Source organism: Hyperolius riggenbachi, chromosome 8 (assembly GCF_040937935.1).
Source record: "Hyperolius riggenbachi isolate aHypRig1 chromosome 8, aHypRig1.pri, whole genome shotgun sequence".
NCBI classification, from domain to species: domain Eukaryota; kingdom Metazoa; phylum Chordata; class Amphibia; order Anura; family Hyperoliidae; genus Hyperolius; species Hyperolius riggenbachi.
Window position 1 is genome coordinate 140,763,216 of NC_090653.1, and position 26,227 is coordinate 140,789,442.

Sequence of the window (26,227 nt, forward strand, 5' to 3'; positions counted from 1 at the left end):
TTCTGCATATCCCCAGAAATACCTCTTGTTTCAGTTCCCACTCGTTGTTGTCTATTATTCTTCTGCTTAGGAAGTCTGCCTTGCCATTCATTACTCCCGGAATGTGAACTGCTTGTATGGACGAAACTGTGCTCTGTGCCCAGATCATTATCGGAGTCACTTCCCTCAATAACGTTTGACTCTTCGTTCCACCTTGGTTCTGAATGTACGCCACCGCGGATGCGTTGTCCATTCTTAACACTACATCCTTGTCTCTGAGAAGCTCTGTGTAATGTTTCAGTGCCAATAATGCCGCTCTGAGTTCCAAGACGTTTGCTGTCAGGTATCTCGTTTGGAACCTCCATACCCCCTGTACATAGGATTCTTCCAGAACTGCTCCCCAGCCTGTCATGCTGGCATCCGTCGTCAAAACTACCGGTGTCTGTGCTCTCAGCTCTACATATCTCACTAGATTCCATCTGTGTAACCACCATGTTAGCTCTAACCGCATCTTCCTCGTGAGTTGTATCTTCTGATGCCAAGTCTCCTTGCACCACTTGTGTAAGAATTCCATCTGAAACCTCCTGGAGTGCCATCTCGCCCATTTCCCCATGGGAATGGTAGCCGTCAGGGTGCCCATTATCTTCACATATTCCAGTGCTGGCCATGATCTCCGCTCGAGGAAGGCATGTACTCTTGAGACAACTGTCATGATTCTCTCTTCTGGCAGTTTGATAGCATTCTCTGCTGTACAGAATTGTGCTCCTAGATATATGAGTGACTGTGTAGGCTCCAGTTGGCTCTTTTTCCAGTTTATTATCCAACCAAATTCTTCCAGCTTCTGTATTACAATGTCTCTGTGTTCCAATAGTGTGTCCCTGTCTCCAGCGACTAGTAAAATGCCGTCTAGGTAGTTATAAATTTTTATTCTTTTCAGCCTGAGCTGAGCAATTAGGGCTACTAGTATCTTTGTAAAAGTCCTGGGTGCCGTTGAAATACCGAATGGTAGACTCGTAAACTGGAAATGGGCCTGGCCTATTGCAAATCTTAGGAACTTTCTGAAATTCGGATGGATCGGGATGTGCAGATACGCATCTGCTAGGTCTATTGACATGAGCCAGTCTTGTGGTTGTACCGCTCTCTTTATCGTATGAATTGATTCCATCTTGAACTTCATTTTGCGTATGTGACGATTCAGGTTTCTCAGATCCATAACTGGTCTGAGTTCCCCTGTCTTTTTGGTTACAAAAAATAGTTGGGAGTAAAATCCGGAATACTCTTCCTCTTCTGGTACTGCCGCTATTGCTCTCTTCCTGAGTAGGTCTTCTACATATAACATAAGCGTGTCTCTCTTGCATTCGTTTCTTGGTATCTTTGTCGGGACAAAGATCCTGTCTGGAGGATGTGTTTCGAAATTCCAGGTATGACCGTCCCTTATAGTCTTTATCACCCAGGTATCTTCCACCTGGTTCGCCCACACTCTGTGAAAGGCCTGCAGCCGAGCTCCCACTGGACGAGAGTGGGCGAGCGTATTCTCAGAACGATTTCTGGTTCTGTAAATTGGTCTGTGTAGGCCTCTGCTTCGAGAATCTAGACAAAGTGGATTGTGCGTTCTGCCATGTTCTTCTGTAGCCTTTCCCCCCTCTATTAGATGAGGTCTCGCTTCTCCGAAATCGAAAGGACCTTTTATCAGTGTTATACTGTTGTCTTTTGATTCGTCTTTCCTGCGGAATTAGTCCGCTTTTGCCCCCTGTTACCTTAGATATGGCCTTATCCATAACCTCACCAAATAAATGCTTTCCATCATACGGTATTTTACACCACGTAACTCTCGAGTTATTATCTGCCGACCAGTGTCTTAGCCACATCGCTCTTTTGCAGGTTACTGTCTGCACCATAGCTCTAGCTGCGCATCTTACAACATCTATGCCTGCTTCGCCTATGAAGTCTGACGCCATCCTGAACTCCTCCAAGGATGCAATCAGAGTCTGTTTATCATAGTCTGCATTTATCGCTGTCTCCAAATTATCAGTCCATGCCTGAATTGCCTTCGCGATGGATGTTAAGGCTATATCTGGTTTTGCGGAAGAGCCCATAGTTAAGTATGCCCTCTTAAGATCCATATCCATTTTGCGCTCCAAGGCGTCCTTAAATGAAACTGAATCCTCCAATGGCAATGTGGCGTGTCTAGCCAGTCTAATTATGGATGCATCTACCATAGGGGGTGCTTCTATTTTATTCAATAGTCCCCCTTCCAGTGGATAAAGTTTAGTAAACCTGTTAGTCAACTGCGGCTTTCTTTCTAATTTAGACCACTCCTCTTCAAATAATTCCTCAATTTCCTCCATTAACGGAAATGCCTCGGCCTCCCTTTTTAAATGGGGATAATATCTCGGTTTCTTTTTTGGGGGCTCCTGTGAGTCTTCCCAACCAATAGCGTCTTTAACTGCTCTCACCAGTTGTGACACCATTGCAAAATCAAATCCTATGTCTATGTCAGGAGCTTCTGTCAATTTATCAACATTTACATCCATGCAGGCCTGCGGGTTACAGTCCCCTCTCTTTTCCTTTAACGTGTCTTTAACAATCTGTCTAACAATTGTCTCTATATCTGGAAATTCTTCCACATCCTCCACAGGCAAGGAGTATAAACAGTTCTCGCATACAAGTTTATCAGGTAAGGCTCGCTTCCCACAGGCCTAGTGTTGGGCGAACAGTGTTCGCCACTGTTCGGGTTCTGCAGAACATCACCCTGTTCGGGTGATGTTCGAGTTCGGCCGAACACCTGATGGTGTTCGGCCTTTTAAGTTCGGGTTCGCCCCGAACTTCTGTATGCCCCCGAACAGGGCCCCTGTTCGGGCGAACAGGGCCCTGTTCGGCCGAACAGGCCGCAATACGGCCCCCCTATGGGGTCGCAGGCATAAGGGGGGAGCATGCCCCGATCGCGGGGGGGGTCGGAAATTCCCCCCACCCCCTCCGCTAGCGCTCCCCCCTCTGCCCGCTTCCCCATAAAAAAAGTTTAAATCAAGTTCAATAGTAGTGTACCTGGGCTGGTGGCATTGGCTGGCAGTGGAGTGAGGAGGAGGAGGAGTCCGAGTAGCAGAGTGACGTTGAGGCCGGGCAGCGGGCGGTTCAGCGCTAGTACCCTTGTGGTACTTCCGCCCTTTCTCTGACCTCACGTCCTCTGCATACGAGGGTACGCATCACGCGTACCCTCGTATGCGTCATCACGCAGAGGACGTGAGGTCAGAGAAAGGGCGGAAGTACCACAAGGGTACTAGCGCTGAACCGCCCGCTGCCCGGCCTCAACGTCACTCTGCTATTCGGACTCCTCCTCCTCCTCACTCCACTGCCAGCCAATGCCACCAGCCCAGGTACTATTGAACTTGATTTAAACTTTTTGTATGGGGAAGCGGGCAGAGGGGGGAGCGCTAGCGGAGGGGGTGGGGGGAATTTCCGACCCCCCCCGCGACCGGGGCATGCTCCCCCCTTATGCCTGCGACCCCATAGGGCCCCCAAAATGGGCATGTTCGGGGGTCCCATTGACTCCCATTGAGTTCGGCGTTCGGGCCGAACATGCCGAACATCTGGCCCATGTTCGGCCTGTTCGGCCCGAACCCGAACATCCAGGTGTTCGCCCAACAATACACAGGCCCAGCAAATATTCTTATGTTGTGGTTCAATATGCTTGGTCTTGCTTGTGGCCTTCCCTCCAGCAGAAGATTTCTGTGTCTTTGTTTTGTCTTTGCTTGCTTTCGAAGTTGAAGGGCTGCAGAGACAAAGCAGAGATAGTCTGCTTAAATGTGCACTCTTTTATAATATTACTCCCCTTTTTTTCCCCAAAAACATCAGCGGGAAGAAAAAAATGCACCATTACCTCTTAGAGCTATGCTGGCCATTATTCTGGGCATCCGGCTCCATTCTCCTCCAGCTAATCAGCTGCAAGAGAACAGTGGGTACAATCACACATTTGTAAAGTAAAAAAAGAAGTGTCTCACCCACAGGCAATTCTTTTATTACACAAACCTTCCACAAACTTCTCCAAGGAAGTGCCAACAGATCTGCGACCACTGAAAAAGAGACCATACAGAAGCCACCAGTGAGCCTGCTGCCTGAGCAAATATTCCATCAATGCATCTATAATCATAGGCACGGCGGCCCAACACAAGAAGAAAATGACCAGTGTGTTACCTGCTCCAGCAGTTTTCAGACCTCTCTGCTCAGCGCGGCTGTTTGAACTGCAGCGAGGAGAGAAAAGACACCGCTCACTTCCTCCGCGTGGAACGCGGAAGTGGACCAGAGAAGAAAGAGAGTCGGAAGTGAAGTGTGTAGCCGTAACGGTTCCCCCGCTCGGCCGCTGTACCAGCCAGTGCCCCTTACGCATACGGTCCCGCTCCATGTAGAGCATCTACCCCGCCAGGAAGGGTCCCAAACCGGCGCTCTCAATGAGGCATAAGGCAGGGCTTCGGCCAGGAGAGGCAGAACCTGGTCGGATGGCTGCAAGAAGGCAGCCAGGTAAGGTGAAAAATAAAAAGATTCCCAGGAAAACGGGAACAGACCTGTAGCGTGGACAGGAAATGAAAAAGCACTAAGAAGGGGGTGAGTCTTTAATTTATAGTTACACAGACCTGTATGTTGGGGGCGGGGTTTACCCAATCGTATGCTGCCATGATATAGCAGGAAATATATATATATATATATATATATATATATATATATACACATGCATATATACTGTGGCTTGCAAAAGTTCGGCCCCCTTGAAGTTTTCCACATTTTGTCACATTACTGCCAAAAACATGAATCAATTTTATTGGAATTCCATGTGAAAGATCAATATACAAAGTGGTGTACACATGAGAAGTTGAACGAAAATCATACAGGATTCCAAACATTTTTTACAAATAAATAACTGCAAAGTGGGGTGTGCGTAATTATTCAGCCCCCCTGAGTCAATACTTTGTAGAACCACCTTTTGCTGCAATTACAGCTGCCAGTCTTTTAGGGTATGTCTCTACCAGCTTTGCACATCTAGAGACTGAAATCCTTGCCCATTCTTCTCTGCAATACAGTTTCAGCTCAGTCAGATTAGATGGACAGCGTTTGTGAACAGCAATTTTCAGATCTTGCCACAGATTTTCGATTGAATTTAGATCTGGACTTTGACTAGGCCATTCTAACACATGGATAGGTTTTGTTTTAAACCATTCCATTGATGCCCTGGATTTATGTTTAGGGTCGTTGTCCTGCTGGAAGGTGAACCTCCGCCCCAGTCGCAAGTCTTTTGCAGACTCCAAGAGGTTTTCTTCCAAGATTGCCCTGTATTTGGCTCCATCCATCTTCCCATCAACTCTGACCAGCTTCCTTGTCTCTGCTGAAGAGAAGCACCCCCAGAGCATGATACTGCCACCACCACCACAACAGATTGTGTGTTCAGAGTGATGTGCAGTGTTAGTTTTCCACCACACATAGCGTTTTTCATTTTGGCCAAAACGTTCCGTTTTGGTCTCATCTGACCAGAGCAAGCACCTTCTTCCACATGTTTGCTGTGTCCCCACATATGGCTTGTGGCAAACTGCAAAAAGGAGTTCTTATGCTTTTCTGTTAACCTCCTTGGCGGTAACCCCGTGTGTGACATGGGGTAAGCCGCCGGAGGGTGCCGCTCAGGCCCTGCTGGGCCGATTTACATAATTTTTTTTTCAAACACGCAGCTAGCACTTTGCTAGCTGCGTGTTTACTCTGATCCCTGCCGCCCGCCGCCGATGCGCCGCTACCCACCGCGGAAACAGCACCCCCCGCATACCCCTTGCGCAGCCTGGCCAATCGCCGCCAGGCTGCGCTATGGGGTGGATCGGGACTCCCTGTGACGTCACGACGTCCATGACATGGATGACGTCACTCCATTCGTTGCCATGGCGACGGGGGAAGCCCTTAAAGGGAAGGTCCAAGCAAAAAAAAAAAAATGAGTTTAACTTACCTGGGGCTTCTACCAGCCCCATGTAGCCATCCTGTGCCCTTGTAGTCACTCACTGCTGCTCCAGTCCCCCGCTGGCAGCTTTCTGACCTCGGAGGTCAGGGACACATTGCATACATTTTTACGCATTCCAGCTAGTGCAGGAACAAAAATTTACGCGTTGCACCACTAACTCGTAAAAATGTATGCGTTAATGTTCCTGCACTAGCGGGAATGTGTAAAAATGTACACAATTCGGCCCTGACCTCCGAGGTCAGAAAGCTGCCAGCGGGGGAATGGAGCAGCAGTGAGTGACTACGAGGGCACAGGATGGCTGCATGGGGCTGGTAGAAGCCCCAGGTAAGTGAAACTCATTTTTTTTTTTTTTGCTTGGACCTTCCCTTTAAGGAAATCCCGTTCAGAACAGGATTTCCTTATGGGCAAGCGGCGCCGGCGGTGACCGGAGGGGACGGGCAGACGCCGCGGGGAGGGGGGAAGCATGTAGCTAGCGCTAGGCTAGCTACATGCTAAAAGAAAAAAAAATGGCGAAAAAAACCCTCCCGTGGCTGCGCAGCCGCGGGAATCATACTGCCAGGGGGGTTAACAATGGCTTTCTTCTTGCCACTCTTCCATAAAGGCCAATTTTGTGCCATGCACGACTAATAGTTGTCCTATGGACAGATTCCCCCACCTGAGCTGTAGATCTCTGCAGTTCGTCCAGAATCACCATGGGCCTCTTGACTGCATTTCTGATCAGCGCTCTCCTTGTTCAGCCTGTGAGTTTAGGTGGACGGCCTTGTCTTGGTAGGTTTACAGTTGTGCCATACTGCTTCCATTTCTGAATGATCATTTGAACAGTGCTCCGTGGGATGTTCAAGGTCTTGGGAATCTTTTTGTAGCCTAAGCCTGCTTTAAATTTCTCAATAACATTATCCCTGACCTGTCTGGTGTGTTCTTTGGACTTCATGGTGTTGTTGCTTTTAATATTCTCTTAGACAACCTCTGAGGTCATCACAGAGCAGCTGTATTTGTACTGACAGATTACACACAGGTGCACTCTATTTAGTCATTAGCACTCATCAGGCAATGTATATGGGCAACTGACTGCACTCAGACCAAAGGGGGCTGAATAATTATATGCACACACCACTTTGCAGTTATTGATTTGTAAAAAATGTTTGGAATCATGTATGATTTTTTTTCCACTTTTCACGTGTACACCACTTTGTATTGGTCTTTCATGTGGAATTCCAATAAAATTGACTCATGTTCGTGGCAGTAATGTGACAAAGTGTGGAAAACTTCAAGGGGGCCGAATACTTTTGCAAGCTATATATATATATATATATATTGTATAGGTTTGGGTACTATGGGGGAGTGTGGGAGGGAAATTGTTAATTTTAGATGTAAATGTAGGTAATTTTATGGAATAAAATGCTTTTCGATGTGCAGTAGTTTTACTATCTGGCCACAAGATGTCCTCAGTCATAATTTCCGATTCACATACGTAAGGATGTGAATCGGAAGTTATGCGAGCACAACAACAACAGGAAGATACAATGAACGCCGGCATTCATTTAATTGAGGAACCCGGTAGCGGTAGCGCACATGGGAGCAGGCAGCAGCCATCCACTTCCAATGACTAATTATCGCGTGAAGTTTTCCAGGATGTGATTATACTGCACCTGGTGCAGTAAGTGGTTAATTAAAATTAGAAAAAAAAATCTTGCTCTGGAATCCTTTTGGTAAGTTCACACACCAATTTGCCTCGGTGGCAATTTCAAAGATGATTTTGCCTGTGCTCTCTCTTATGTGGTGATGGCAGAGAGATGAGGTCCTGCAAAGACATCTTTGAATCTTCTGCCAGGGATTTTCAATTGGTCCTTTGATCTCATCAATGGGAATATGCCTCAGGAAGTATTGTCAGTGTGCCAGATCTATAGATCAATGGAAAGCCCTGGTGAGCGATTTAAAGAAGTTTTATGCCAGGGTTCCTTGTAGCATTACAGCAGAGTCTAGCAGTCTGCTCTGACCTAGTTAATTTGCATTGCTCTGTCCCCTCTCTGCTACTCATGCTCTGTTTTTATTGTTCTGCTATCTATTTTTCTCACTCACTGTAGCAGCCTTTTCCTTGCTCTGTCTCTCATTTCCAATACTTGCAATCAAATTTAAAGCAGATCCCATACTAAAATCATTTTGCAAACTTATTAGATGAGCCTCTCACCTAATGGCATGTGCTTCATCACACTCCTGTCTCTAAGGTGACATGGAGATAACTAACTCCATATTTGGCATCCTTCATACAGCACCCACTGTACCAAGGTGTGGGGGTAGTTCTCTAGACCTTCTGTTTGGCATGCTCCCTGGAAGTGTATGCTTGTATTAAAAATCTTAACAGGCTAGCAGGAGGCAAAGCTACAGCACAAGTGCAATAAGCCAGGGCCATTTCAACCCATTTAACCTTTTTAACAGCACTCAGTGATGCTTGCTTCTGTGACACCGGCATCAGTAACACTGTTTCTTTGCTCCCTAATCCAGGCTAGGCTGTCAGTCATTCTGGATGTACAGCATTGCTCAATTATCCTGCCTTGTTTTCAGTCCAGTCACCCTGTCCCACCAGTTAACCTTCTTAACCCTATCCTGCCTGTCATCCAGGACTCCAGCTTTAATCCCGTTACTCTGCCAGTCCAATTAACTCTGTCTTGATATTCATTCCAGATACCAATCTTGCTACAGCTGTCCTGTGCGGTCAACCAGACCAGTTACCCTGTCGTGCATTACAGTGTGGATGTCAGCGTTCTCCAATTACCCAATTTTGCCAGTCAGTCCATGTATCTAGTCTTGCCTCTCAGTCCAATTACTCTGTCCTGCAAGCTCAGTCCTTAACCTGTCTCCACCATTCCTGTCCTGTTGGTCTGTTAGTTCAGTCTCAACCCCAGCTAGTTACCTTCACTCTGGTCTAGCCCACTTTTGGGCCTACTTCACCCTGCACTTTGACATAACCCTAACAGTTTACCTTCCCTTATATAGAACCTGGTCTCACCCTGTCCAGACTGCAGGTTTCATTCTTCTGTTTTTCTTGTCACTGGTGGAAGTAACTGGGAGCACAACCTGTTGGCCTCTTGAAACAAAGCAGCCCACTTCTTATGATAGGGGTAGTGGCCTATTGCCTGTGCAGGATGATCTGATGAAGATCACATAGATTGTATGCCATGTGGAAGCTCAGTGGCTTCTATCAGTGCCAAGATCAACAGTGCTGTGACACTGGAAACTCCTTAAAGCGGAATATAACCCTGCATTTCAACTTTGCTCTAAAACATTATTTACAGTATATTATATGCAACCAGCATTTTTTTTACTAGACCAGCATTGGAAGGGTTACACAGGGCTTTAAAGTTCCTGGAGATTTCTGCAGACGCATCCAAAGCTGAAATAGATACATTTTGTTTACATAAATGTATCTAAGTGTTGAATGTGACTCATCTCTCTGACTGAGAAGGAGCTTGGAGGACAGCCAAAGAGTGTGTAACATTTATCAATAGATACATGTAACTAAATAGAATGTATCTGAACTTCTGCATATCTCTCTCCACGGAACTTTAAACCTCTGTGTTTAACCCTTCCAATGCTGGTCTAGTAAAAAAAATGCTTTTTGCATATAATATGCTGTAAATAAAATTTTAGAGCAAAGTTGAAATGCAGGGTTATATTCCGCTTTAAACTCCATGCCTATGAGATAATGCCACCTATCAGTTAGTTTATCCCATAGTGTTTTTCATTTAACCTCTAGTATGCTCTTAAGTAGTGGTTAGCAGAAATTACACCAATGCATAATTACACATTGTAATTTGCAATTGCGAATCGTATTGTGGATTACGCATAAAATTTTTGGCATGGAAACAATTACTATCCTTAATTACGCATGTTAGCATAATTCATGCAAAATTGTTTGCTTTAAGCTGCGGCTCCATAGACTAAAATGAAAGGTGAACGGCTGCCGATTTTAGCAGTTAATAGGAAAGCCCCCTTACATGCTAGAAACACCAAATTTGTAGGGTATGTGGAGGAGGAATTTGGGTACAAGAGGAAAAAAAAAAAATCAGAAAGACTTTATAGTTTTGCAGGAAATCGATTTTAAAGTTCATGTGCAGTGTGTGGGAAATGTTTCAGCAGCCGCCAACTTTTTCAGTTAAAAGCAAAGCCCCCCGTAAGTGCTAAAAAACACCAAATTTGCAGTGTATGCTAACAAGAACAGTGGGAAAAAGAGGAAACAAACAAAGATTTCAAAAAGACAGTTTTTGAGAAAATTGATGTTAAATTTAGAGGAAAAAAGTAGCAAAGTTACTGCACTAAAATTACAGACCCCACATCAGGTTTTCTTTTAGTATTTCTTACACTCACTTCCAAAAACAGGCCTACAGGGAACATTGCGTTAGTACACGGTGTTCCCTGTATGGCAATCTTCCAAGCAGGAATTGATGAGCGCTTGCGGTCACTTACTGCTTCGGATATGCGGAAGTGCATGGAAGCGTATTGTAAAAATATGCTTCCGCACATGCGCACCGCGACACCAACTTTTTAAAAAAACATGCATCACCATAGACTAACATGACTTCTGGGCCAACGCAGATTGCCACGGTAACGTAGTTCTGTGCAAGCGTTAGATTGGGCACCTCCGGCGCAAATTATGAACATTACAGAACATCACCCCTATACATACAGTACAAAGGAATGTCTTACCAGTGACTTTTCATCTTTGCTCCTCCCTGACTGCCTCATGTGGATTATAAAAGGATTGGTAGGGAGTGTGGATTGCTTGCAGATCTTTCTACACAGCTAAGTACCACTTGTCTTTTCCACAGGAAGACAGTTTTGCAAACTCAGCCAGGCATTAAAAAAATGAATAGCACAATTATGTGAAATACAAGGTTGCTATATATCTTCTGCCTCAAATACTTTTAACCATAGACCCTGAAAAAGTATATGCAGATCAGGGGCTTGATTCACAAAGCAGTGCTAATTTAGTTAGAACGCCCTAAAAGCCCATAGCACGTGTAAAGTTATGCCATGCTATGCTTCGTGCGCTAAGTGAACGTGCACAAAGTTTAGCGCCGCGTGGTGCCCCGATAACGTTGCACCGGATGCACCTATAACGTCGCATTGGGTGCGCCTGAATCGTTGCTTAGTGCGACGATTCGGGTGCACCCAATGTACGTTTTAGATGCATCCAGTGCAACGTTATTGGGGCACCGCGCGGTGCTAAATTTTGCGCGCACTAACTATATCGTTTTGCTGTGCTAACTACTTAGCACTGTAGTTAGCACTCCCAAAGCTTTTAGGCATGCTAACTTAGTTAGCACTGCTTTGTGAATTGAGCCCCAGGTGTTTCTGACCTTATGCATAATAGAGAAGAGTGCATACTGTGCTCTGACCACCTGACATATATACTGGCTGCCTCAAGTCTATTGACTAATTAAAATTGACTCTCGTTTAACCACTTCCCGACCGCCTAACACACAGGGGCGGCCGGGAAGTGGAGCCCTTAAGGACCGGCTCACCCACAGAGGCGGCGGTCCTTGTAAGGGCATGGGCGGAGCGATCGCGTCATCCGTGATGCGATCCTCCGCCGGCGCCTGTCACCGCTCGCCCGCCGCAACATCCCGCCGGCTATACGGAAGCGCCGGCGGGATGTTAACCTCGCGATCGCCGCATACAAAGTGTATAATACACTTTGTAATGTTTACAAAGTGTATTATACAGGCTGCCTCCTGCCCTGGTGGTCCCAGTGTCCGAGGGACCACCAGGGCAGGCTGCAGCCACCCTATGTCGCACCCAAGCACACTGATTTCTCCTCCCCTGCCCCAGATCTCCCACAGCACCCCTCAGACCCCCCCCCTGCTCACCCCCCAGACCCCTGTTTGCACCCAATCATCCCCCTAATCAACCATCAATCACTCCCTGTCACTATGTGTCAACGCTATTTTTTTTTTATCTCCCCACTGCCCCCTCCTGATCACCCCCCACCCCTCAGATTCTCTACAGACCCCCCCCCAGACCCCCCCTGTGTACTTTATGCATCTATCCCCCCTGATCACCTGTCAATCACCTGTCAATCACCCCCTGTCACTGCCACCCATCAATCAGCCCCTAACCTGCCCTTGCGGGCAATCTGATCACCCACCCACACCAATAGATCGCCCGCAGATCCGACATCAGATCACCACCCAAGCGCAGTGTTTACACCTATTCTCTCCTCTAAACACCCACTAATTACCCACTTATTACCCATCAATCACCCCCTATCACCACCTGTCACTGTTACCCATCAGATCAGACCCTAATCTGCCCCTTGCGGGCACCCAATTACCCGCCTACACGCTCAGATTGCCCTCACACCCCCCCTTATCAATTCGCCAGTGCATTAGTTACATCTGTTCTTCCCTGTAATAACCCACTGATCACCTGTCAATCACCTGTCAATCACCCATCACCCCCTGTCACTGCCACCCATCAATCACCCCCTGGCACTGCCACCCATCAATAACCCCCTGTCACTGCCACTCATCAATCAGCCCCTAACCTGCCCCTTGCGGGCAATCTGATCACCCACCCACACCAATAGTTCGCCTGCAGATCCGACGTCAGATCACCTCCCAAGGCCAGTGTTTATATCTGTTCTCTACCCTAAACACCCACTAATTACCCATCAATAACCCCCTGTCACTGCTACCTATCAGATTAGACCCCTATCTGCCCCTAGGGCACTCAATCACCCGCCCACACCCTCAGAATGCCCTCAGGCCCCAGCCCTGATCACCTCGCCAGTGCATTGCTTGCATCTATTCCCCCCTCTAATCACACCTTGAGACACCCATCAATCACCTCCTGTCACCCCCTAGCACACCTACCCATCAGATCAGGCCCTAATTTGCCCCGTGTGGGCTCCTGATCACTCGGCCAAACCCTCAGATCCCCCTCAGACCCCCTTCCGATCACCTCCCCAGTGCATTGATTGCATCTATTTTCCCCTCTAACCACCCCCTGAGACACCCATCAATCACCTCCTGTCACCCCCCTAGCACTCCTATCCATCAGATCAGGCCCAATACAACCTGTCATCTAAAAGGCCACCATGCATATGACCGGTTCCACAAAATTCGCCCCCTCATAGACCACCTGTCATCAAAATTTGCAGATGCTTATACCCCTGAACAGTCATTTTGAGACATTTGGTTTCCAGACTACTCACGGTTTTGGGCCCGTAAAATGCCAGGGCGGTATAGGAACCCCAGAAACTGACCCCATTTTAGAAAAAAGACACCCCAATGTATTCTGTTAGGTGTATGACGAGTTCATAGAAGATTTTATTTTTTGTCAAAAGTTAGCGGAAATTGATTTTTGTTTTTTTTTCACAAAGTGTAATTTTTCACTAACTTGTGACAAAAAATAAAATCTTCTATGAACTCGCCATACACCTAACGGAATACCTTGGGGTGTCTTCTTTCTAAAATGGGGTCACTTGTGGGGTTCCTATACTGCCCTGGCATTTTAGGGGCCCTAAACCGCGAGGAGTAGTCTAGAAAACAAATGCCTCAAAATGACCTGTGATTGGGACGTTGGGCCCCTTAGCGCACCTAGGCTGCAAAAAAGTGTCACACGTGGTATCGCCGTACTCAGGAGAAGTAGTATAATGTGTTTTGGGGTGTATTTTTACACATACCCATGCTGGGTGGGAGAAATCGCTCTGTAAATGGACAATTGTGTGTAAAAAAAAAATCAAACAATTGTCATTTACAGAGGTATTTCTCCCACCCAGCATGGGTAAGTGCAAAAATACACCCCAAAACACATTATACTACTTCTCCCGAGTACGGCGATACCACATGATTGGCACTTTTTTGCAGCCTAACTGCGCTAAGGGGCCCAAAGTCCAATGAATACCTTTAGGATTTCACAGGTCATTTTTGTTTCAAGACTACTCCTCACGGTTTAGGGCCCCTAAAATGCCAGGGCAGTATAGGAACCCCACAAATGACCCCATTCTAGAAAGAAGACACCCAAACGTATTCCGCTAGGAGTATGGTGAGTTCATAGAACATTTTATTTTTTGTCACAAGTTAGCGGAAAATGACACTTTGTGAAAAAAAACAATTAAAATCAATTTCCGCTAACTTGTGACAAAAAAATAAAAACTTCTATGAACTCACCATACTCCTAACGGAATACCTTGGGGTGTCTTTCTAAAATGGGGTCATTAGTGGGGTTCCTATACTGCCCTGGCATTTTAGGGGCCCTAAACCGTGAGGAGTAGTCTTGAAACAAAAATGACCTGTGAAATCCTAAAGGTGCTCATTGGACTTTGGGCCCCTTAGCGCAGTTAGGCTGCAAAAAAGTGCCACACATGTGGTATTGCCGTACTCAGGAGAAGTAGTATAATGTGTTTTGGGGTGTATTTTTACACATACCCATGCTGGGTGGGAGAAATCTCTGTAAATGACAATTTTTTAATTTTTTTTACACACAATTGTCCATTTACAGAGATCTTTCTCCCACTCAGCATGGGTATGTGTAAAAATACACCCCAAAACACATTATACTACTTCTCCTGAGTACGGCGATACCACGTATGGCACTTTTTTGCACCCTAACTGCGCTAAGGGGCCCAAAGTCCAATGAGTACCTTTAGGATTTCACAGGTCATTTTAAGAAATTTCGTTTCAAGACTACTCCTCACGGTTTAGGGCCCCTAAAATGCCAGGACAGTATAGGAACCCCACAAATGACTCCATTTTAGAAAGAAGACACCCCAATGTATTCTGTTAGTAGTACGGTGAGTTCATAGAAGATTTTATTTTTTGTCACAAGTTAGCGGAAATTGATTTTTATTGTTTTTTTCACAAAGTGTCATTTTCCGCTAACTTGTAACAAAAAATAAAATCTTCTATGAACTCACCGTACTACTAACGGAATACCTTGGGGTGTCTTCTTTCTAAAATGGGGTCCTTTGTGGGGTTCCTATACTGTCCTGGCATTTTAGGGGCCCTAAACCGTGAGGAGTAGTCTTGAAACGAAATTTCTCAAAATGACCTGTGAAATCCTAAAGGTACTCATTGGACTTTGGGCCCCTTAGCGCAGTTAGGGTGCAAAAAAGTGCCACACATGTGGTATCGCCGTACTCAGGAGAAGTAGTATAATGTGTTTTGGGGTGTATTTTTACACATACCCATGCTGAGTGGGAGAAAGATCTCTGTAAATGGACAATTGTGTGTAAAAAAAATTAAAAAATTGTCATTTACAGAGATATTTCTCCCACCCAGCATGGGTATGTGTAAAAATACACCCCAAAACACATTATACTACTTCTCCTGAGTACGGCAATACCACATGTGTGGCACTTTTTTGCAGCCTAACTGCGCTAAGGGGCCCAAAGTCCAATGAGCACCTTTAGGCTTTACATGGGTGCTTACAAATTAGCCCCCCCAAAAAAGCGAGGACAGTAAACACACCCCACAAATGACCCCATTTTGGAAAGTAGACACTTCAAGGTATTCAGAGAGGGGCATGGTGAGTCCGTGGCAGATTTCATTTTTTTTAGAAGAAATGGAAATTTATTTATTTTTTGTCACAAAGTGTCATTTTCCGCTTACTTGTGACAAAAATTAATATCTTCTATGAACTCACTATGCCTCTCAGTGAATACTTTGGGATGTCTTCTTTCCAAAATGGGGTCATTTGGGGGGTATTTATACTATCCTGGAATTCTAGCCCCTCATGAAACATGTCAGGTGGTCAGAAAAGTCATAGATGCTTGAAAATGGGAAAATTCACTTTTTGCACCATAGTTTGTAAACGCTATAACTTTTACCCAAACCAATAAATATACACTGAATGGTTTTTTTTTATCAAAAACATGTTTGTCCACATTTTTCGCGCTGCATGTATACAGAAATTTTACTTTATTTGAAAAATGTCAGCACAGAAAGTTAAAAAAATCATTTTTTTGCCAAAATTCATGTCTTTTTTGATGAATATAATAAAAAGTAAAAATCGCAGGAGCAATCAAATAGCACCAAAAGAAAGCTTTATTAGTGACAAGAAAAGGAGCCAAAATTCATTTAGGTGGTAGGTTGTATGAGCGAGCAATAAACCGTCAAAGCTGCAGTGGTCTGAATGGAAAAAAAGTGGCCGGTCCTTAAGGGGGGTAAAGCCCACGGTCCTCAAGTGGTTAATTAAAATGGCAAGGCGTTTGCAAGCTACATTCGCCTACCAGAATATGCAGGATCTAAGGATCCATTCCTGCAGGAGTTTACCCATGCAAAATACTTTGCATCTCAACTGGGGTGTCGTGTGTAGGCCTCCTTGTACCCCCAAGAGCACACATACCTTTTCTTTGTATAGCATACAATTGTACAATTGTGTTTCTTCCTTCCCGGGGGTTTTGTGGGGGTGGGTGGGGTGAGGATGGGCTTACCCAATGGTGGCAGCATCTGGGGGAGTTTTTCTGCGCCTGCCCCCCCCCCCCCCTCACCCCACCATTGGTATGTTTGCTCCAAGGACATGCAATTTGCTACCCTTCATTTCTTTGGGGTACATGGAGGCCTACACACGGCACCCCTGTTGAGATGCAATGTATATTGCCTGGGCCAACCCCTGCAGGAAGAGTAGGTGGATAGTTTTAGATCCTGCATATTCTGGTATGCGAATGCAACATGTAAACACTGCCATTTTAATTAGTCATTTGACTTGAGGCAGCCAGTATTTAAGTCAGGAGTTGACTGGTCAGAGCATACATCCCTTTTCCTTGTGTAGCATATGTTTCTGACCTTATTGTCAGATTAACAATATTAGCTGCATGCTTGTGTCTGGTATTCAGATACCTCGGCAGCCAAATAGATCAGCAAAGCGGGCAGGCAACTGGCATTGTTCAGAAGGTAATACATATGGCAGCCTCCATATTGTTCTCACTTCAGTTGTTCTGTAACCTTCTACCTAGCAGTAAGGGCGAGCCCGACTAGTGGCGATCAGTGCAACCCACAGTAGGACAACATGCATCCATCAGTCTTAGGGAAGCCCACATGGAGCCGGTGGAGCAGAGCGGTGCAGCCACATTCCCCTCTCCCTCCCTCACTGCAGATCCCTCGGCAGTGCTGTGAGAAGAGCATGGAGAGTATTACTCACCATGCCTCTCTCCAGTGATGATCACACATCCTCCTCCACCTTACAGCTCTAGCTACAGTGCACAGTACTGTAATGTAGCTTGAATATGTCATCAAGCCTCATTCAGGTCCTGTGGACATCAGCCCAGAGCTGTACAGCAGAAGAGGATGTGTGATCATCACTGGATAGACATATGGTGAGATCTGCAGGGAGGGTGGGGGCACCTATAACTGGCTAACCTATACTGGGGTTTATACTCATCATTGTCATGCTGATCCCTCATTGTGTACCTCCGATAGCTTGCTCAGTCTTTTCTTCCATGTCCCTGGGCAGATTTGCTTCTCCCTTGGGGATGACATGCTCCCTGGGGATCGGTGTTGACACCAGGGTCATGCAGTGTCAGCAACATATGGCAACAAACTATTTTTTCTTTGTATTAAATTCAATACGATAACCTGTATTGAATTTAAAAAAAAATGCTTGAAAATTATTTTAAATTAATTGAACCACTTTTTGCACAGAAGTCCTGAGGAAATTGAAGGCCAGGAAGACTAAGTTATAAGAGTATTGCACTAATACATGGTGAAATATGCAGGACTCCAATACTTGCATGAGTTACATGATCTAAGTGGGACACATACATTTGCATGTTAGAATTACATCGTATGATGTAAAAAAAAAAATGCTATATCAGTGACGGTGGGCTGTCATTACAAAAGACAACTATGAATCACTGATCTACCCAGTAATCTTGTCTTCTGGGAAATAGGGTAATGCAATGATATTCATAGATGGAGAAAAGCTGAATGCATTTCCCATTGAATAGATTGTTGATGCTTTTCTAAGATCTCAATAATTCGTGTCATCATGACATTCAGAAAAAATAAGTTCGCTGATGCATATAACTGAGTGACTGGTGAAATAGCATGCAAACAGGTACAAATAACTATATTGCTTCCGGCCAAGCAGATGGTGTCATTTACAAATGTCATAGATAGTATAGTCAATGAGTGCAGTGCAGTTAGTGTATGTATTTGAAAATATACTAACCTTCATAATGTTTATAAAACAGAGATCATAGATCTTATTCTTTTTGATGTCTGAACTCTGGTATAAGCCACAAAACATCTGCCTAGTTTAAAAGCATTCATTATCTCTAGTAAAGATTCCTGTTTATTAATGCAGCAAAACTGGGACAGCATAAGGTAATCCTAGAGGAAGCAGGAAAAAAGGGCACTGGCTAAGGGTGGACGAAAAGGGCACTGCCATAGACTCTAATGCATCTATTGTTAATACGGCGCCCAAAGCAGAAAAGGGATGCCCAATAAATATCGTTAACAACATTAGAACATTAAAGTTTCTGCAATATGTTATCATTTTAGAAGCTGTTATAGTTTTTGTCATATTTTGGTTGTATGTACAGATTTTATGTTAACTTATTAAAGATATCATTGTTTCTTTGTGTGTAAGGGTGTTTCTGCAGAGGGAGTGGTTAGGGTTAGGCACCACCAGGGGATGATTAGGCACCAACCCCTGAGTTAGGCACCACCCAGGGGGGTGGTTAGGTTTAGGCACCACCAGGGGAGTGTTCTGTGTAAGAGTAGGGTTGGGTTAAGCTGTATTGTTGAGTTACGCAATGATTTAGTTAATAACTTTATGTTTTTATCTCCTGTCTGTTTTAAAACAGTATTTATCATTAACCAATTTTGTTAATGATGTTTATCGTTATTGAGATTTTTTTTATCCATGATGTCAATTCGTTATCCATCCGGGCCCTTTTTTCCTGGCGCCCTTTTTTCATGCATCCAATCTATTCTAGACAAATAAGAAAGTAAAAAATTGCTAGCGATGGTAAATGTATTTGATCAGTTCGATTAACATTATCAACAACAGAGTGTCAACAATAATACAAATTCTTATCTGACTTGCTAAGTGCTTTTGTGTTAAATCTTTTTCTTAAATGTTAAAGAGGAAACAAACTAAACAATCAGTCAAACTTTAAAGAAGCTTCATTTGAATGCATATTTACAGCAGGGGGGCTGCTAAGGTATTTGTGACCCCAAGCGGTACACAATTTGTGTGCCCCTTCCCCCAGTGAGTGGCACAAGAAGCACGCTGAAGTGAAAACTGGGTGTAGCCATGTCATGGTGTTGGTGGAGCCAACTACATGATGCTAGTTGACACCACCCACATAGCATGGCCACAAAAGATCCCAGAAGAAGCCGCTTGGTGGCAAATTCGGTGTTGGTGGCATTCGCTTCCTCTCCCTCTTCTCAGTGGTAACAGCCTCTTTGTGCACTGTTGAATTAAGTGGCTGCAGCCACCATATACTCTTATTTCCACTTGGTGTTCTTTCTTTTAGCTGCGACTACTGGTCATTCTCTAGTCCCCTTTCTTACTCTGCACATCCATTCTCAGTCTTTTCTTTGGTGTTGCTGACCTCACTCAGATATCTAAGGGTACCTGCACTAGTTCTTTGCACTTTCTGCATCTTTTGTTGTGCTGCACAGGCACTTTTGGCACTTTCTTTACAGGTCAACATTATTGAAATTATATTGTTATATATTGCACTAGCTCTTTCATGTTATTATCCTGAGTGTGCTATTTTAATTGGTCATAATTTGGAGAAAGTGTAAGTGAGCTGCATTATTGTACCTACAATTGGTATGCCATATTATTCCCACCCATGCCAATTTGTTTTTAATTGTGCTTTAATCTTGATTGCTTATACAATATATTAATAAAAGGCTATTTGGATTCATTTGATTGTTGTGGTGCAGTCCAGTACATCTCATGGTTTCTTGATTTCTTGAACGCTTTCGGTGCGGTGAAGTGGATTTTTTCAATAAAAGTGATGTGGAGTAAATCAGGGTTGCTGACATGCATGGTGTTGAAGTGACATGACACACTGTACAGGGATTAAGTCTTAAAGGGATACTGTAGGGGGGTCGGGGGAAAATGAGCTGAACTTACCCTGTGTTGGCGCAGCCACTCACCGATGCTCCGGTCCCGCCTCCAGTTCACTTCTGGAATTTCGGACTTTAAAGTCAGAAAACCAATGCGCCTGCACGCCCATGTCCTCGCTCCCGCTGATGTCACCAGGAGTGTACTGCGCAGACACAGACCATACTGGGCCTGCGCTGTGTGCGCTCTTGATGACATCAGCGGGATTGAGGACATGGCAACGCAGGCGCAGTGGTTTTCTGACTTTAAAGTCAGAAATTCCAGAAGTGAACCGGAGGCGGGGCCGGAGCATCGGTGAGTGGCTGCGCCAACACAGGATGTCTGCGGGGGACCATTAGAAGCCCCGGGTAACTTCAACTCATTTTCCCCCGACCCCCTACAGTATCCCTTTAAGGATATTGCATTTGTGCTGGCCTATTCTGCTTTGTACCAGCTGTGTGATTCAACCGAGATATAGCAAACTGCACAGACATGAAATTAGATTGATGATAAATCTGGAAGTGCAGGATGTGTATTTTCATTGGATAACTGGAGAGAGTAACTGCAGATGAAAGGGAAGTGGTAGTTTACAAATTTGCAGGCCATACACCTAGGCTTATAGCAGGGATAACAGGGGTAGGAAACAGGAGGAAAATGCAGAGCTGTGGGGTTGGAGGGTATTGTTGGGTTGTGAAGTCAGCTTGGTGCCAGGATATTGTGTTGGTTAGGTGCCCTTCTGAAGGTAAGGCAGGGAGTAGGGGGGTAGCCCTCCGTGTTCTTCTCTTGTCCCCCCCCCCATCTTTCCCTGTGTCACTTCTGTTACCATGTCACCTCATGTTTCCATGTTTTGTCCCCCCTTAGCATGCAGCATATTCCTGCAGCAGAAGCAGCAACCTGAGTTCCTCGGGCACCTCCATGATGATTGACTTCCTCTCTCCCTCATGGTTTCCTGCTGTTGTCACAGCACTAGGGGAAAGTAGCGAGGGAGAAAGAAGAAAGCTCATCGTGAAGGAACCCGCACTGGGAGTAACCAAGTGGGCCAAATGCTAAGCGGCAGGAGAGTATTCTACTGCTTAGCATCCAGTCACCATGGTTTCTTTAAAAGCTGCACAAGGAGAGCAGTGAAATTCATGCTGGATCTCGGACATGTGAATAAAATAGAAGGGAAGCCATGGAGCACAGGGCAGCCCAGCCCAAGGCCCCTGCAAAAGGTTAGGCCCCAGGCTGCCGCTTGCAGCTAGCGGTGGCCCTAATTTAGAGTAAACTGCAACATGATAAGGTGCTTTGAACATGCAATACATAGCTTCAAGAGTTAAAGGCCTGTGTAAATGTGCAATAGCTTAATGCATAGAATTCTACAGCAATAATAATTGTGTAACCATAAGCAGGAAAAACAGATAAACAAGGGAAACCAAAGCATGGAATATGTAATTACCCTTGAAGAGAATGGCATTAATCTTGTACTCAATAACTTGCTGAGTATTTCTCAGGTACACTAGAAATTATATTAGCAAAATTTGTGGATAGATTCCTAACGTAAAGAAAAACATATGCTGGCAAATTATCAAAAAGGCCAGCATCGTGTGGCCTAATACACTGCTAACCAGTGTTGACATTCCTGAAAAGTCCATCAATACTAGCAATGCACCCTCCGTTGCTAGTCACTACCGATGTCTGAATGTCAACATTTTGCATTCACAAATGCGTTTGCAAACGTTACTGCAAATGTTTGCAAATCGATCGTTTGCAGTGAGCCCAATTGACTGAAGTGCACCAAAACCCTGGCAGTGGCCTGGCAGAAGCAGATCAAGGGTGAAACGTTCCACAAAAAAATATGTATTTTATGCATAGGATTATTTTCTTGTGTAAATGCTAAAACTTACATATAGGCCCATGGCCCATATGCAATTAACTTTTTCTCTTAGGCGATAATTTTAAACTTGTCAATAAAATGCCTTTCAAGCTTACAGAAAACAAGAAAATACTCAAAATAATGTTGACAGTACCTTTTCACCTACTTTTTGGTACTTTTTTAGTTGAAAAGTCCTGGAAAGTTATTTTAGATCAAAGATTAAAAAATATCTCCTAGAAGAAAACTCAGGTGAAAAAGTGAATTGCATATGGCCCCATATGCTGCAATTTACTTTTTCTCCTAGGTGATATTTCCATGCCTTGTGATTACATGCCTTTTAAGCCACCAGCAAGCAAGAACATACTCAAAATAAATGTAATATTACTTTTCACCAACTTTTAGGTACTTTATTGTAAAATGAATACAATTTATTTTAAAGAGAAGATAAAAATTATCTCCTAGGAGATAACTCAGGAGAAAAAGTTAATTGAATATGGGCCATAGTTTCTAGATTTTTCAAATAAAGGTCTTTAGGATGGTCAACGCAGTTAACTGCCTAAAAAGTATTATGTTTAGCCACTTTAGCAGAAACCAGAAATGTGTGTCATTGCAAATTTATCTATTACATTTCAAAACATTTTTCACCTAAAATTTCAACATTTCAATATTTTCATCTCAATGTGCCACATTGCCAATGGCTCCATTTTACAGCCTCACTATGCTTCCTGCCTGTCCTAAAAGAACGCCAGTCCTCAAATAGGCCTGAAATATGTGGTATTGAAAATTTATCTATGACATTTTTAAATATTGTGGGCCTTAATATTTTAAATTTCAGAAATGTAATGTCAACTACTGTAATTGCATCAACTGAATGAGAGGCCTGAAATACCTGGCATTGTATACTAAAGTTTTACATTTTGATTCATTTTTAAATGAAAGCAGTCTTGAGTCAGGCAAAAAACGTATCAAAATCCATTTCAAGCAGGACCAAATTACATACTTGGTGCTGAAGGAGGTACAAGATAGCTGTGGCCAGGCTGGGCTTTAGGCCTGCTGTAACTGACCATTTTTTTTTCTTTTTAAAGAATACATTGGGTTTGTATATATATATTCATTCCATTCAGGTATTCATAAAATGAAGAGAAAAACAAAAACAAATATGTACAAATTAAACAATATATCAGTAAATAACCAAAACATCGCACAGGATTATGTTTCTTGCAAAACAAAGTAAGTAATGCATCTCTTGCTGGAGTATGCAGGAACACATTTTTACAAGAAAAAATTAAGATATGCAAAGTTAAGTGAAGGTACTAGCAGACTGTGTGTACTCCTAAGAGGTAATCCTGCCCTTAGATGTCTGGGGCTGCACTCGTGCTACACTGAACAGATGAGGTACAACTGGCTAAGTTTTTAAAAATTATTTATGACAGAAAAAAAAAATTGGTAGGCACCAGGCACACAGTATGGCAAACTCCAATCTTAGTAGGAACAAATGCCACACTGAGTGCTAAAGGTGAGGAGCAGATAGCTGTCCCAGTGGTCAAGGCATGGTACCTTGTGTAATAAGCTAAGTTTTTACATTTTGGTTAATTAATAACAATTTGTTTTACTATTACTTCTACTACTACTGGCATGCAGAGGGGAAATTATGCATTCTAGGAACTAATAGCTTTTTTTCTGCAGAAGATCGCTTATGCCATGGCCAAGGGACAACACACACCACCACAACCCATAGTGCCTCTTATCTTGTAGGTAACTAGTACCTCAGAGGAACATTAGAATTAGCAGCCACACTAGGTGAGGCAAGATAAATTGAGCAGTTATCTGCTAAATAAATATTTTACTTTCAGCCTCTGTAAGTCACAGAGGCCATAAAATTGGGCAATTACCTGCCAAATTAAAATTTGACTTTTAGTCTCTGTGGGCGGGTGGTCTGGCTGAAATAATGTACTGTTTCCCTTCTGTCCCTTGCACCTTTCTCCCTGCTTCTTACCCTTTTTCTCTCTCTCTGAGGCTTTGTTCTCTCCCTCTGAACTTTCCTGCTCCTGTTCCTCTTCTCTGGGCACCCATAAGACATCCATCACAACATTATCATCACCCTCATCATGGTTTACAGCTTCAAGCTCACAGTGGGCCAAAGGAGCAGGAACATTACAACTTGTGGTGACCTGGGGACTTCTGTCCTTGCTCCTCTTCCTCATCCGATAGCAAGAACACTTGTGCGTCACTCCTCCTCTAAGCAATCCAATTCAGTTGAAGTGGCTTTGGTGGTGGATGTGGTGTTGCGGTTTACCACAGCAGAAAAGGGTGAGAAGGGTGTGGTCAACCACCTCTTCAGCATTCTGGGAAGTAATGTTTTTTTTCTGCAGAAGATCTCATATGCCATGGCCACAGGATGATAACCCACCATGCCCTTAGAACCTCTGAGTTTTGGTCCTGCCTCTGCATGTTATTTTTGAAAAGAAGAATAAATGGCAGAGGCAGGCACTACGGCAACGTGCAATAAACAACAGATCCAAACTTCACAATCAGATCCCTTGGGTATAAACAATAGACTGGTTATAGCATGCTTCAGAGTAGAAAAGGTAGATCAGCATCAAATATTTCATAAGTAGAAGATAAAGTCTGGCACTGCTTCCACTTTCCATAAAAAGAGCTTTGTTGTGCTCAGCTCATGATAGTACAAAAACTTGTCATAAACCTTTCTCATAAAAGGTGCACATACCCATTTGGAGATTGAGGCGGGTTGTGGGGCATAGTGGTGGCTACCGCCCGCCTAACGACCATTTTGCTAGATTTAGCATCTTCAGAGGCATGTGTGACCACCACTATGCCCCACAACCCGACTCACTCTTTTCTGAGTGAGTGATCAGCCAAGAAGTTTTAACAGAAATGTCTGTGACACTTCACCAACTGACTGACTGACTTACTGTCTGATATATCACTAAAAGTAACTCACTGTAAAGTGTGGCGGTGTAACATACTGCCCATAATTATTCCTACCCCTGTCCAATTTTGACTTAAAGTTGCTTTTCTTCACCCAACAAATAATTTTTTGATGGGAAATGATATAGGTGTCTCCCGAAAGATAATAAGGCAATGTACAAGAGGCCTTATTGTGGAAAAAAATGTATCAGCTTTTATTGCATTTGAGAAAAAAGTGTCTAGTCCAAAATGATTCATACCCTTACTGTCACAGCCTGTGGGAAAAAGTTCTATACCATTCTAAATAGTCCAAGCTGTTCTAAAGCATCCTTATTACCCTGATCAATTGGAAACAGCTGTTTTAATCAACTCAACAGGTGAAAAACGGTAGCTCTCTGCAGTTGGTTTGTGGACAGTCATGGTTAAGACAAAGGAGCTCAGTGAGGACCTGTGGCTGCACATAGTGGCTGCTCAAAAATCAGGAAAGGGCTACAAGCCTGTCTAAATGTTTTCAAGTTCCAGTGGCTACAGTGCAAGGTATTATTAAAAATACAAGATGTTCCGCACTGTGAAAAATCTCAGAAGACATGGTCGGAAGCAAAGAGTGACACTTGTGCTGGCCAGGAGGATAGTGAGAGGTGAAAAAGAATACAAGGATCACCACCAAGGCCATCCTGGTGAATCTGGGCTCTGCTGGTGGAAATGTCTGAAGGCAGATAATACAACGGAGACTGCACACTGCAGGGTTCCACAGACGCAGACCAAGGAGGACACCAGTTCTCCAGATAAGGCACCCAAAATTTCGCTTGGCCTTTCCAAATGCTCATCTGGACAAAGAAGAAGACTGTTATCTTCTGCGTTATGGTCAGATGAAACAAAAATTGAATTGTTTGGTCACAATGATGTTTCCTTCATTTGACATAAAAAAGAAGAAGCCTTCAACCCAAAGAACACCATCCCCACTGTCAAACATGGTGGCGGGAACCTAATGCTTTGGGGTGTTTTTCAGCCAATGGACCAGGTAACCAAATCACAGTATACGGCACCATAAAAAAAAGAGCAATACATGTGGATTCCTAACGACTACATCAAGCAGTCTGCAGAGAAACTTGGCTTTGGGCACCAGTGGACAACACGAAGAAAAACACACAGCAAAAGTGGTAAAGAAATGGTTAGCAGGCAACAACATTAATGATTTGGAGTGGCCCAGCCAGTGTCCTGACTTGAATCCACTTGAGAATCTGTGGAGGGAGCTAATGATCAGGGTGATGGCAAGAAGACCCTCCAAGATGGACAAAAATACCTGTGGAGACATGCAAAATGTCCAGCAATAACATCTCTTTTCTCCTCTCCGTGGGTCTCTCCACACCTATGGCTCACTACAGAGGCTCCTTTCAGCATCTTTACTCCATTCC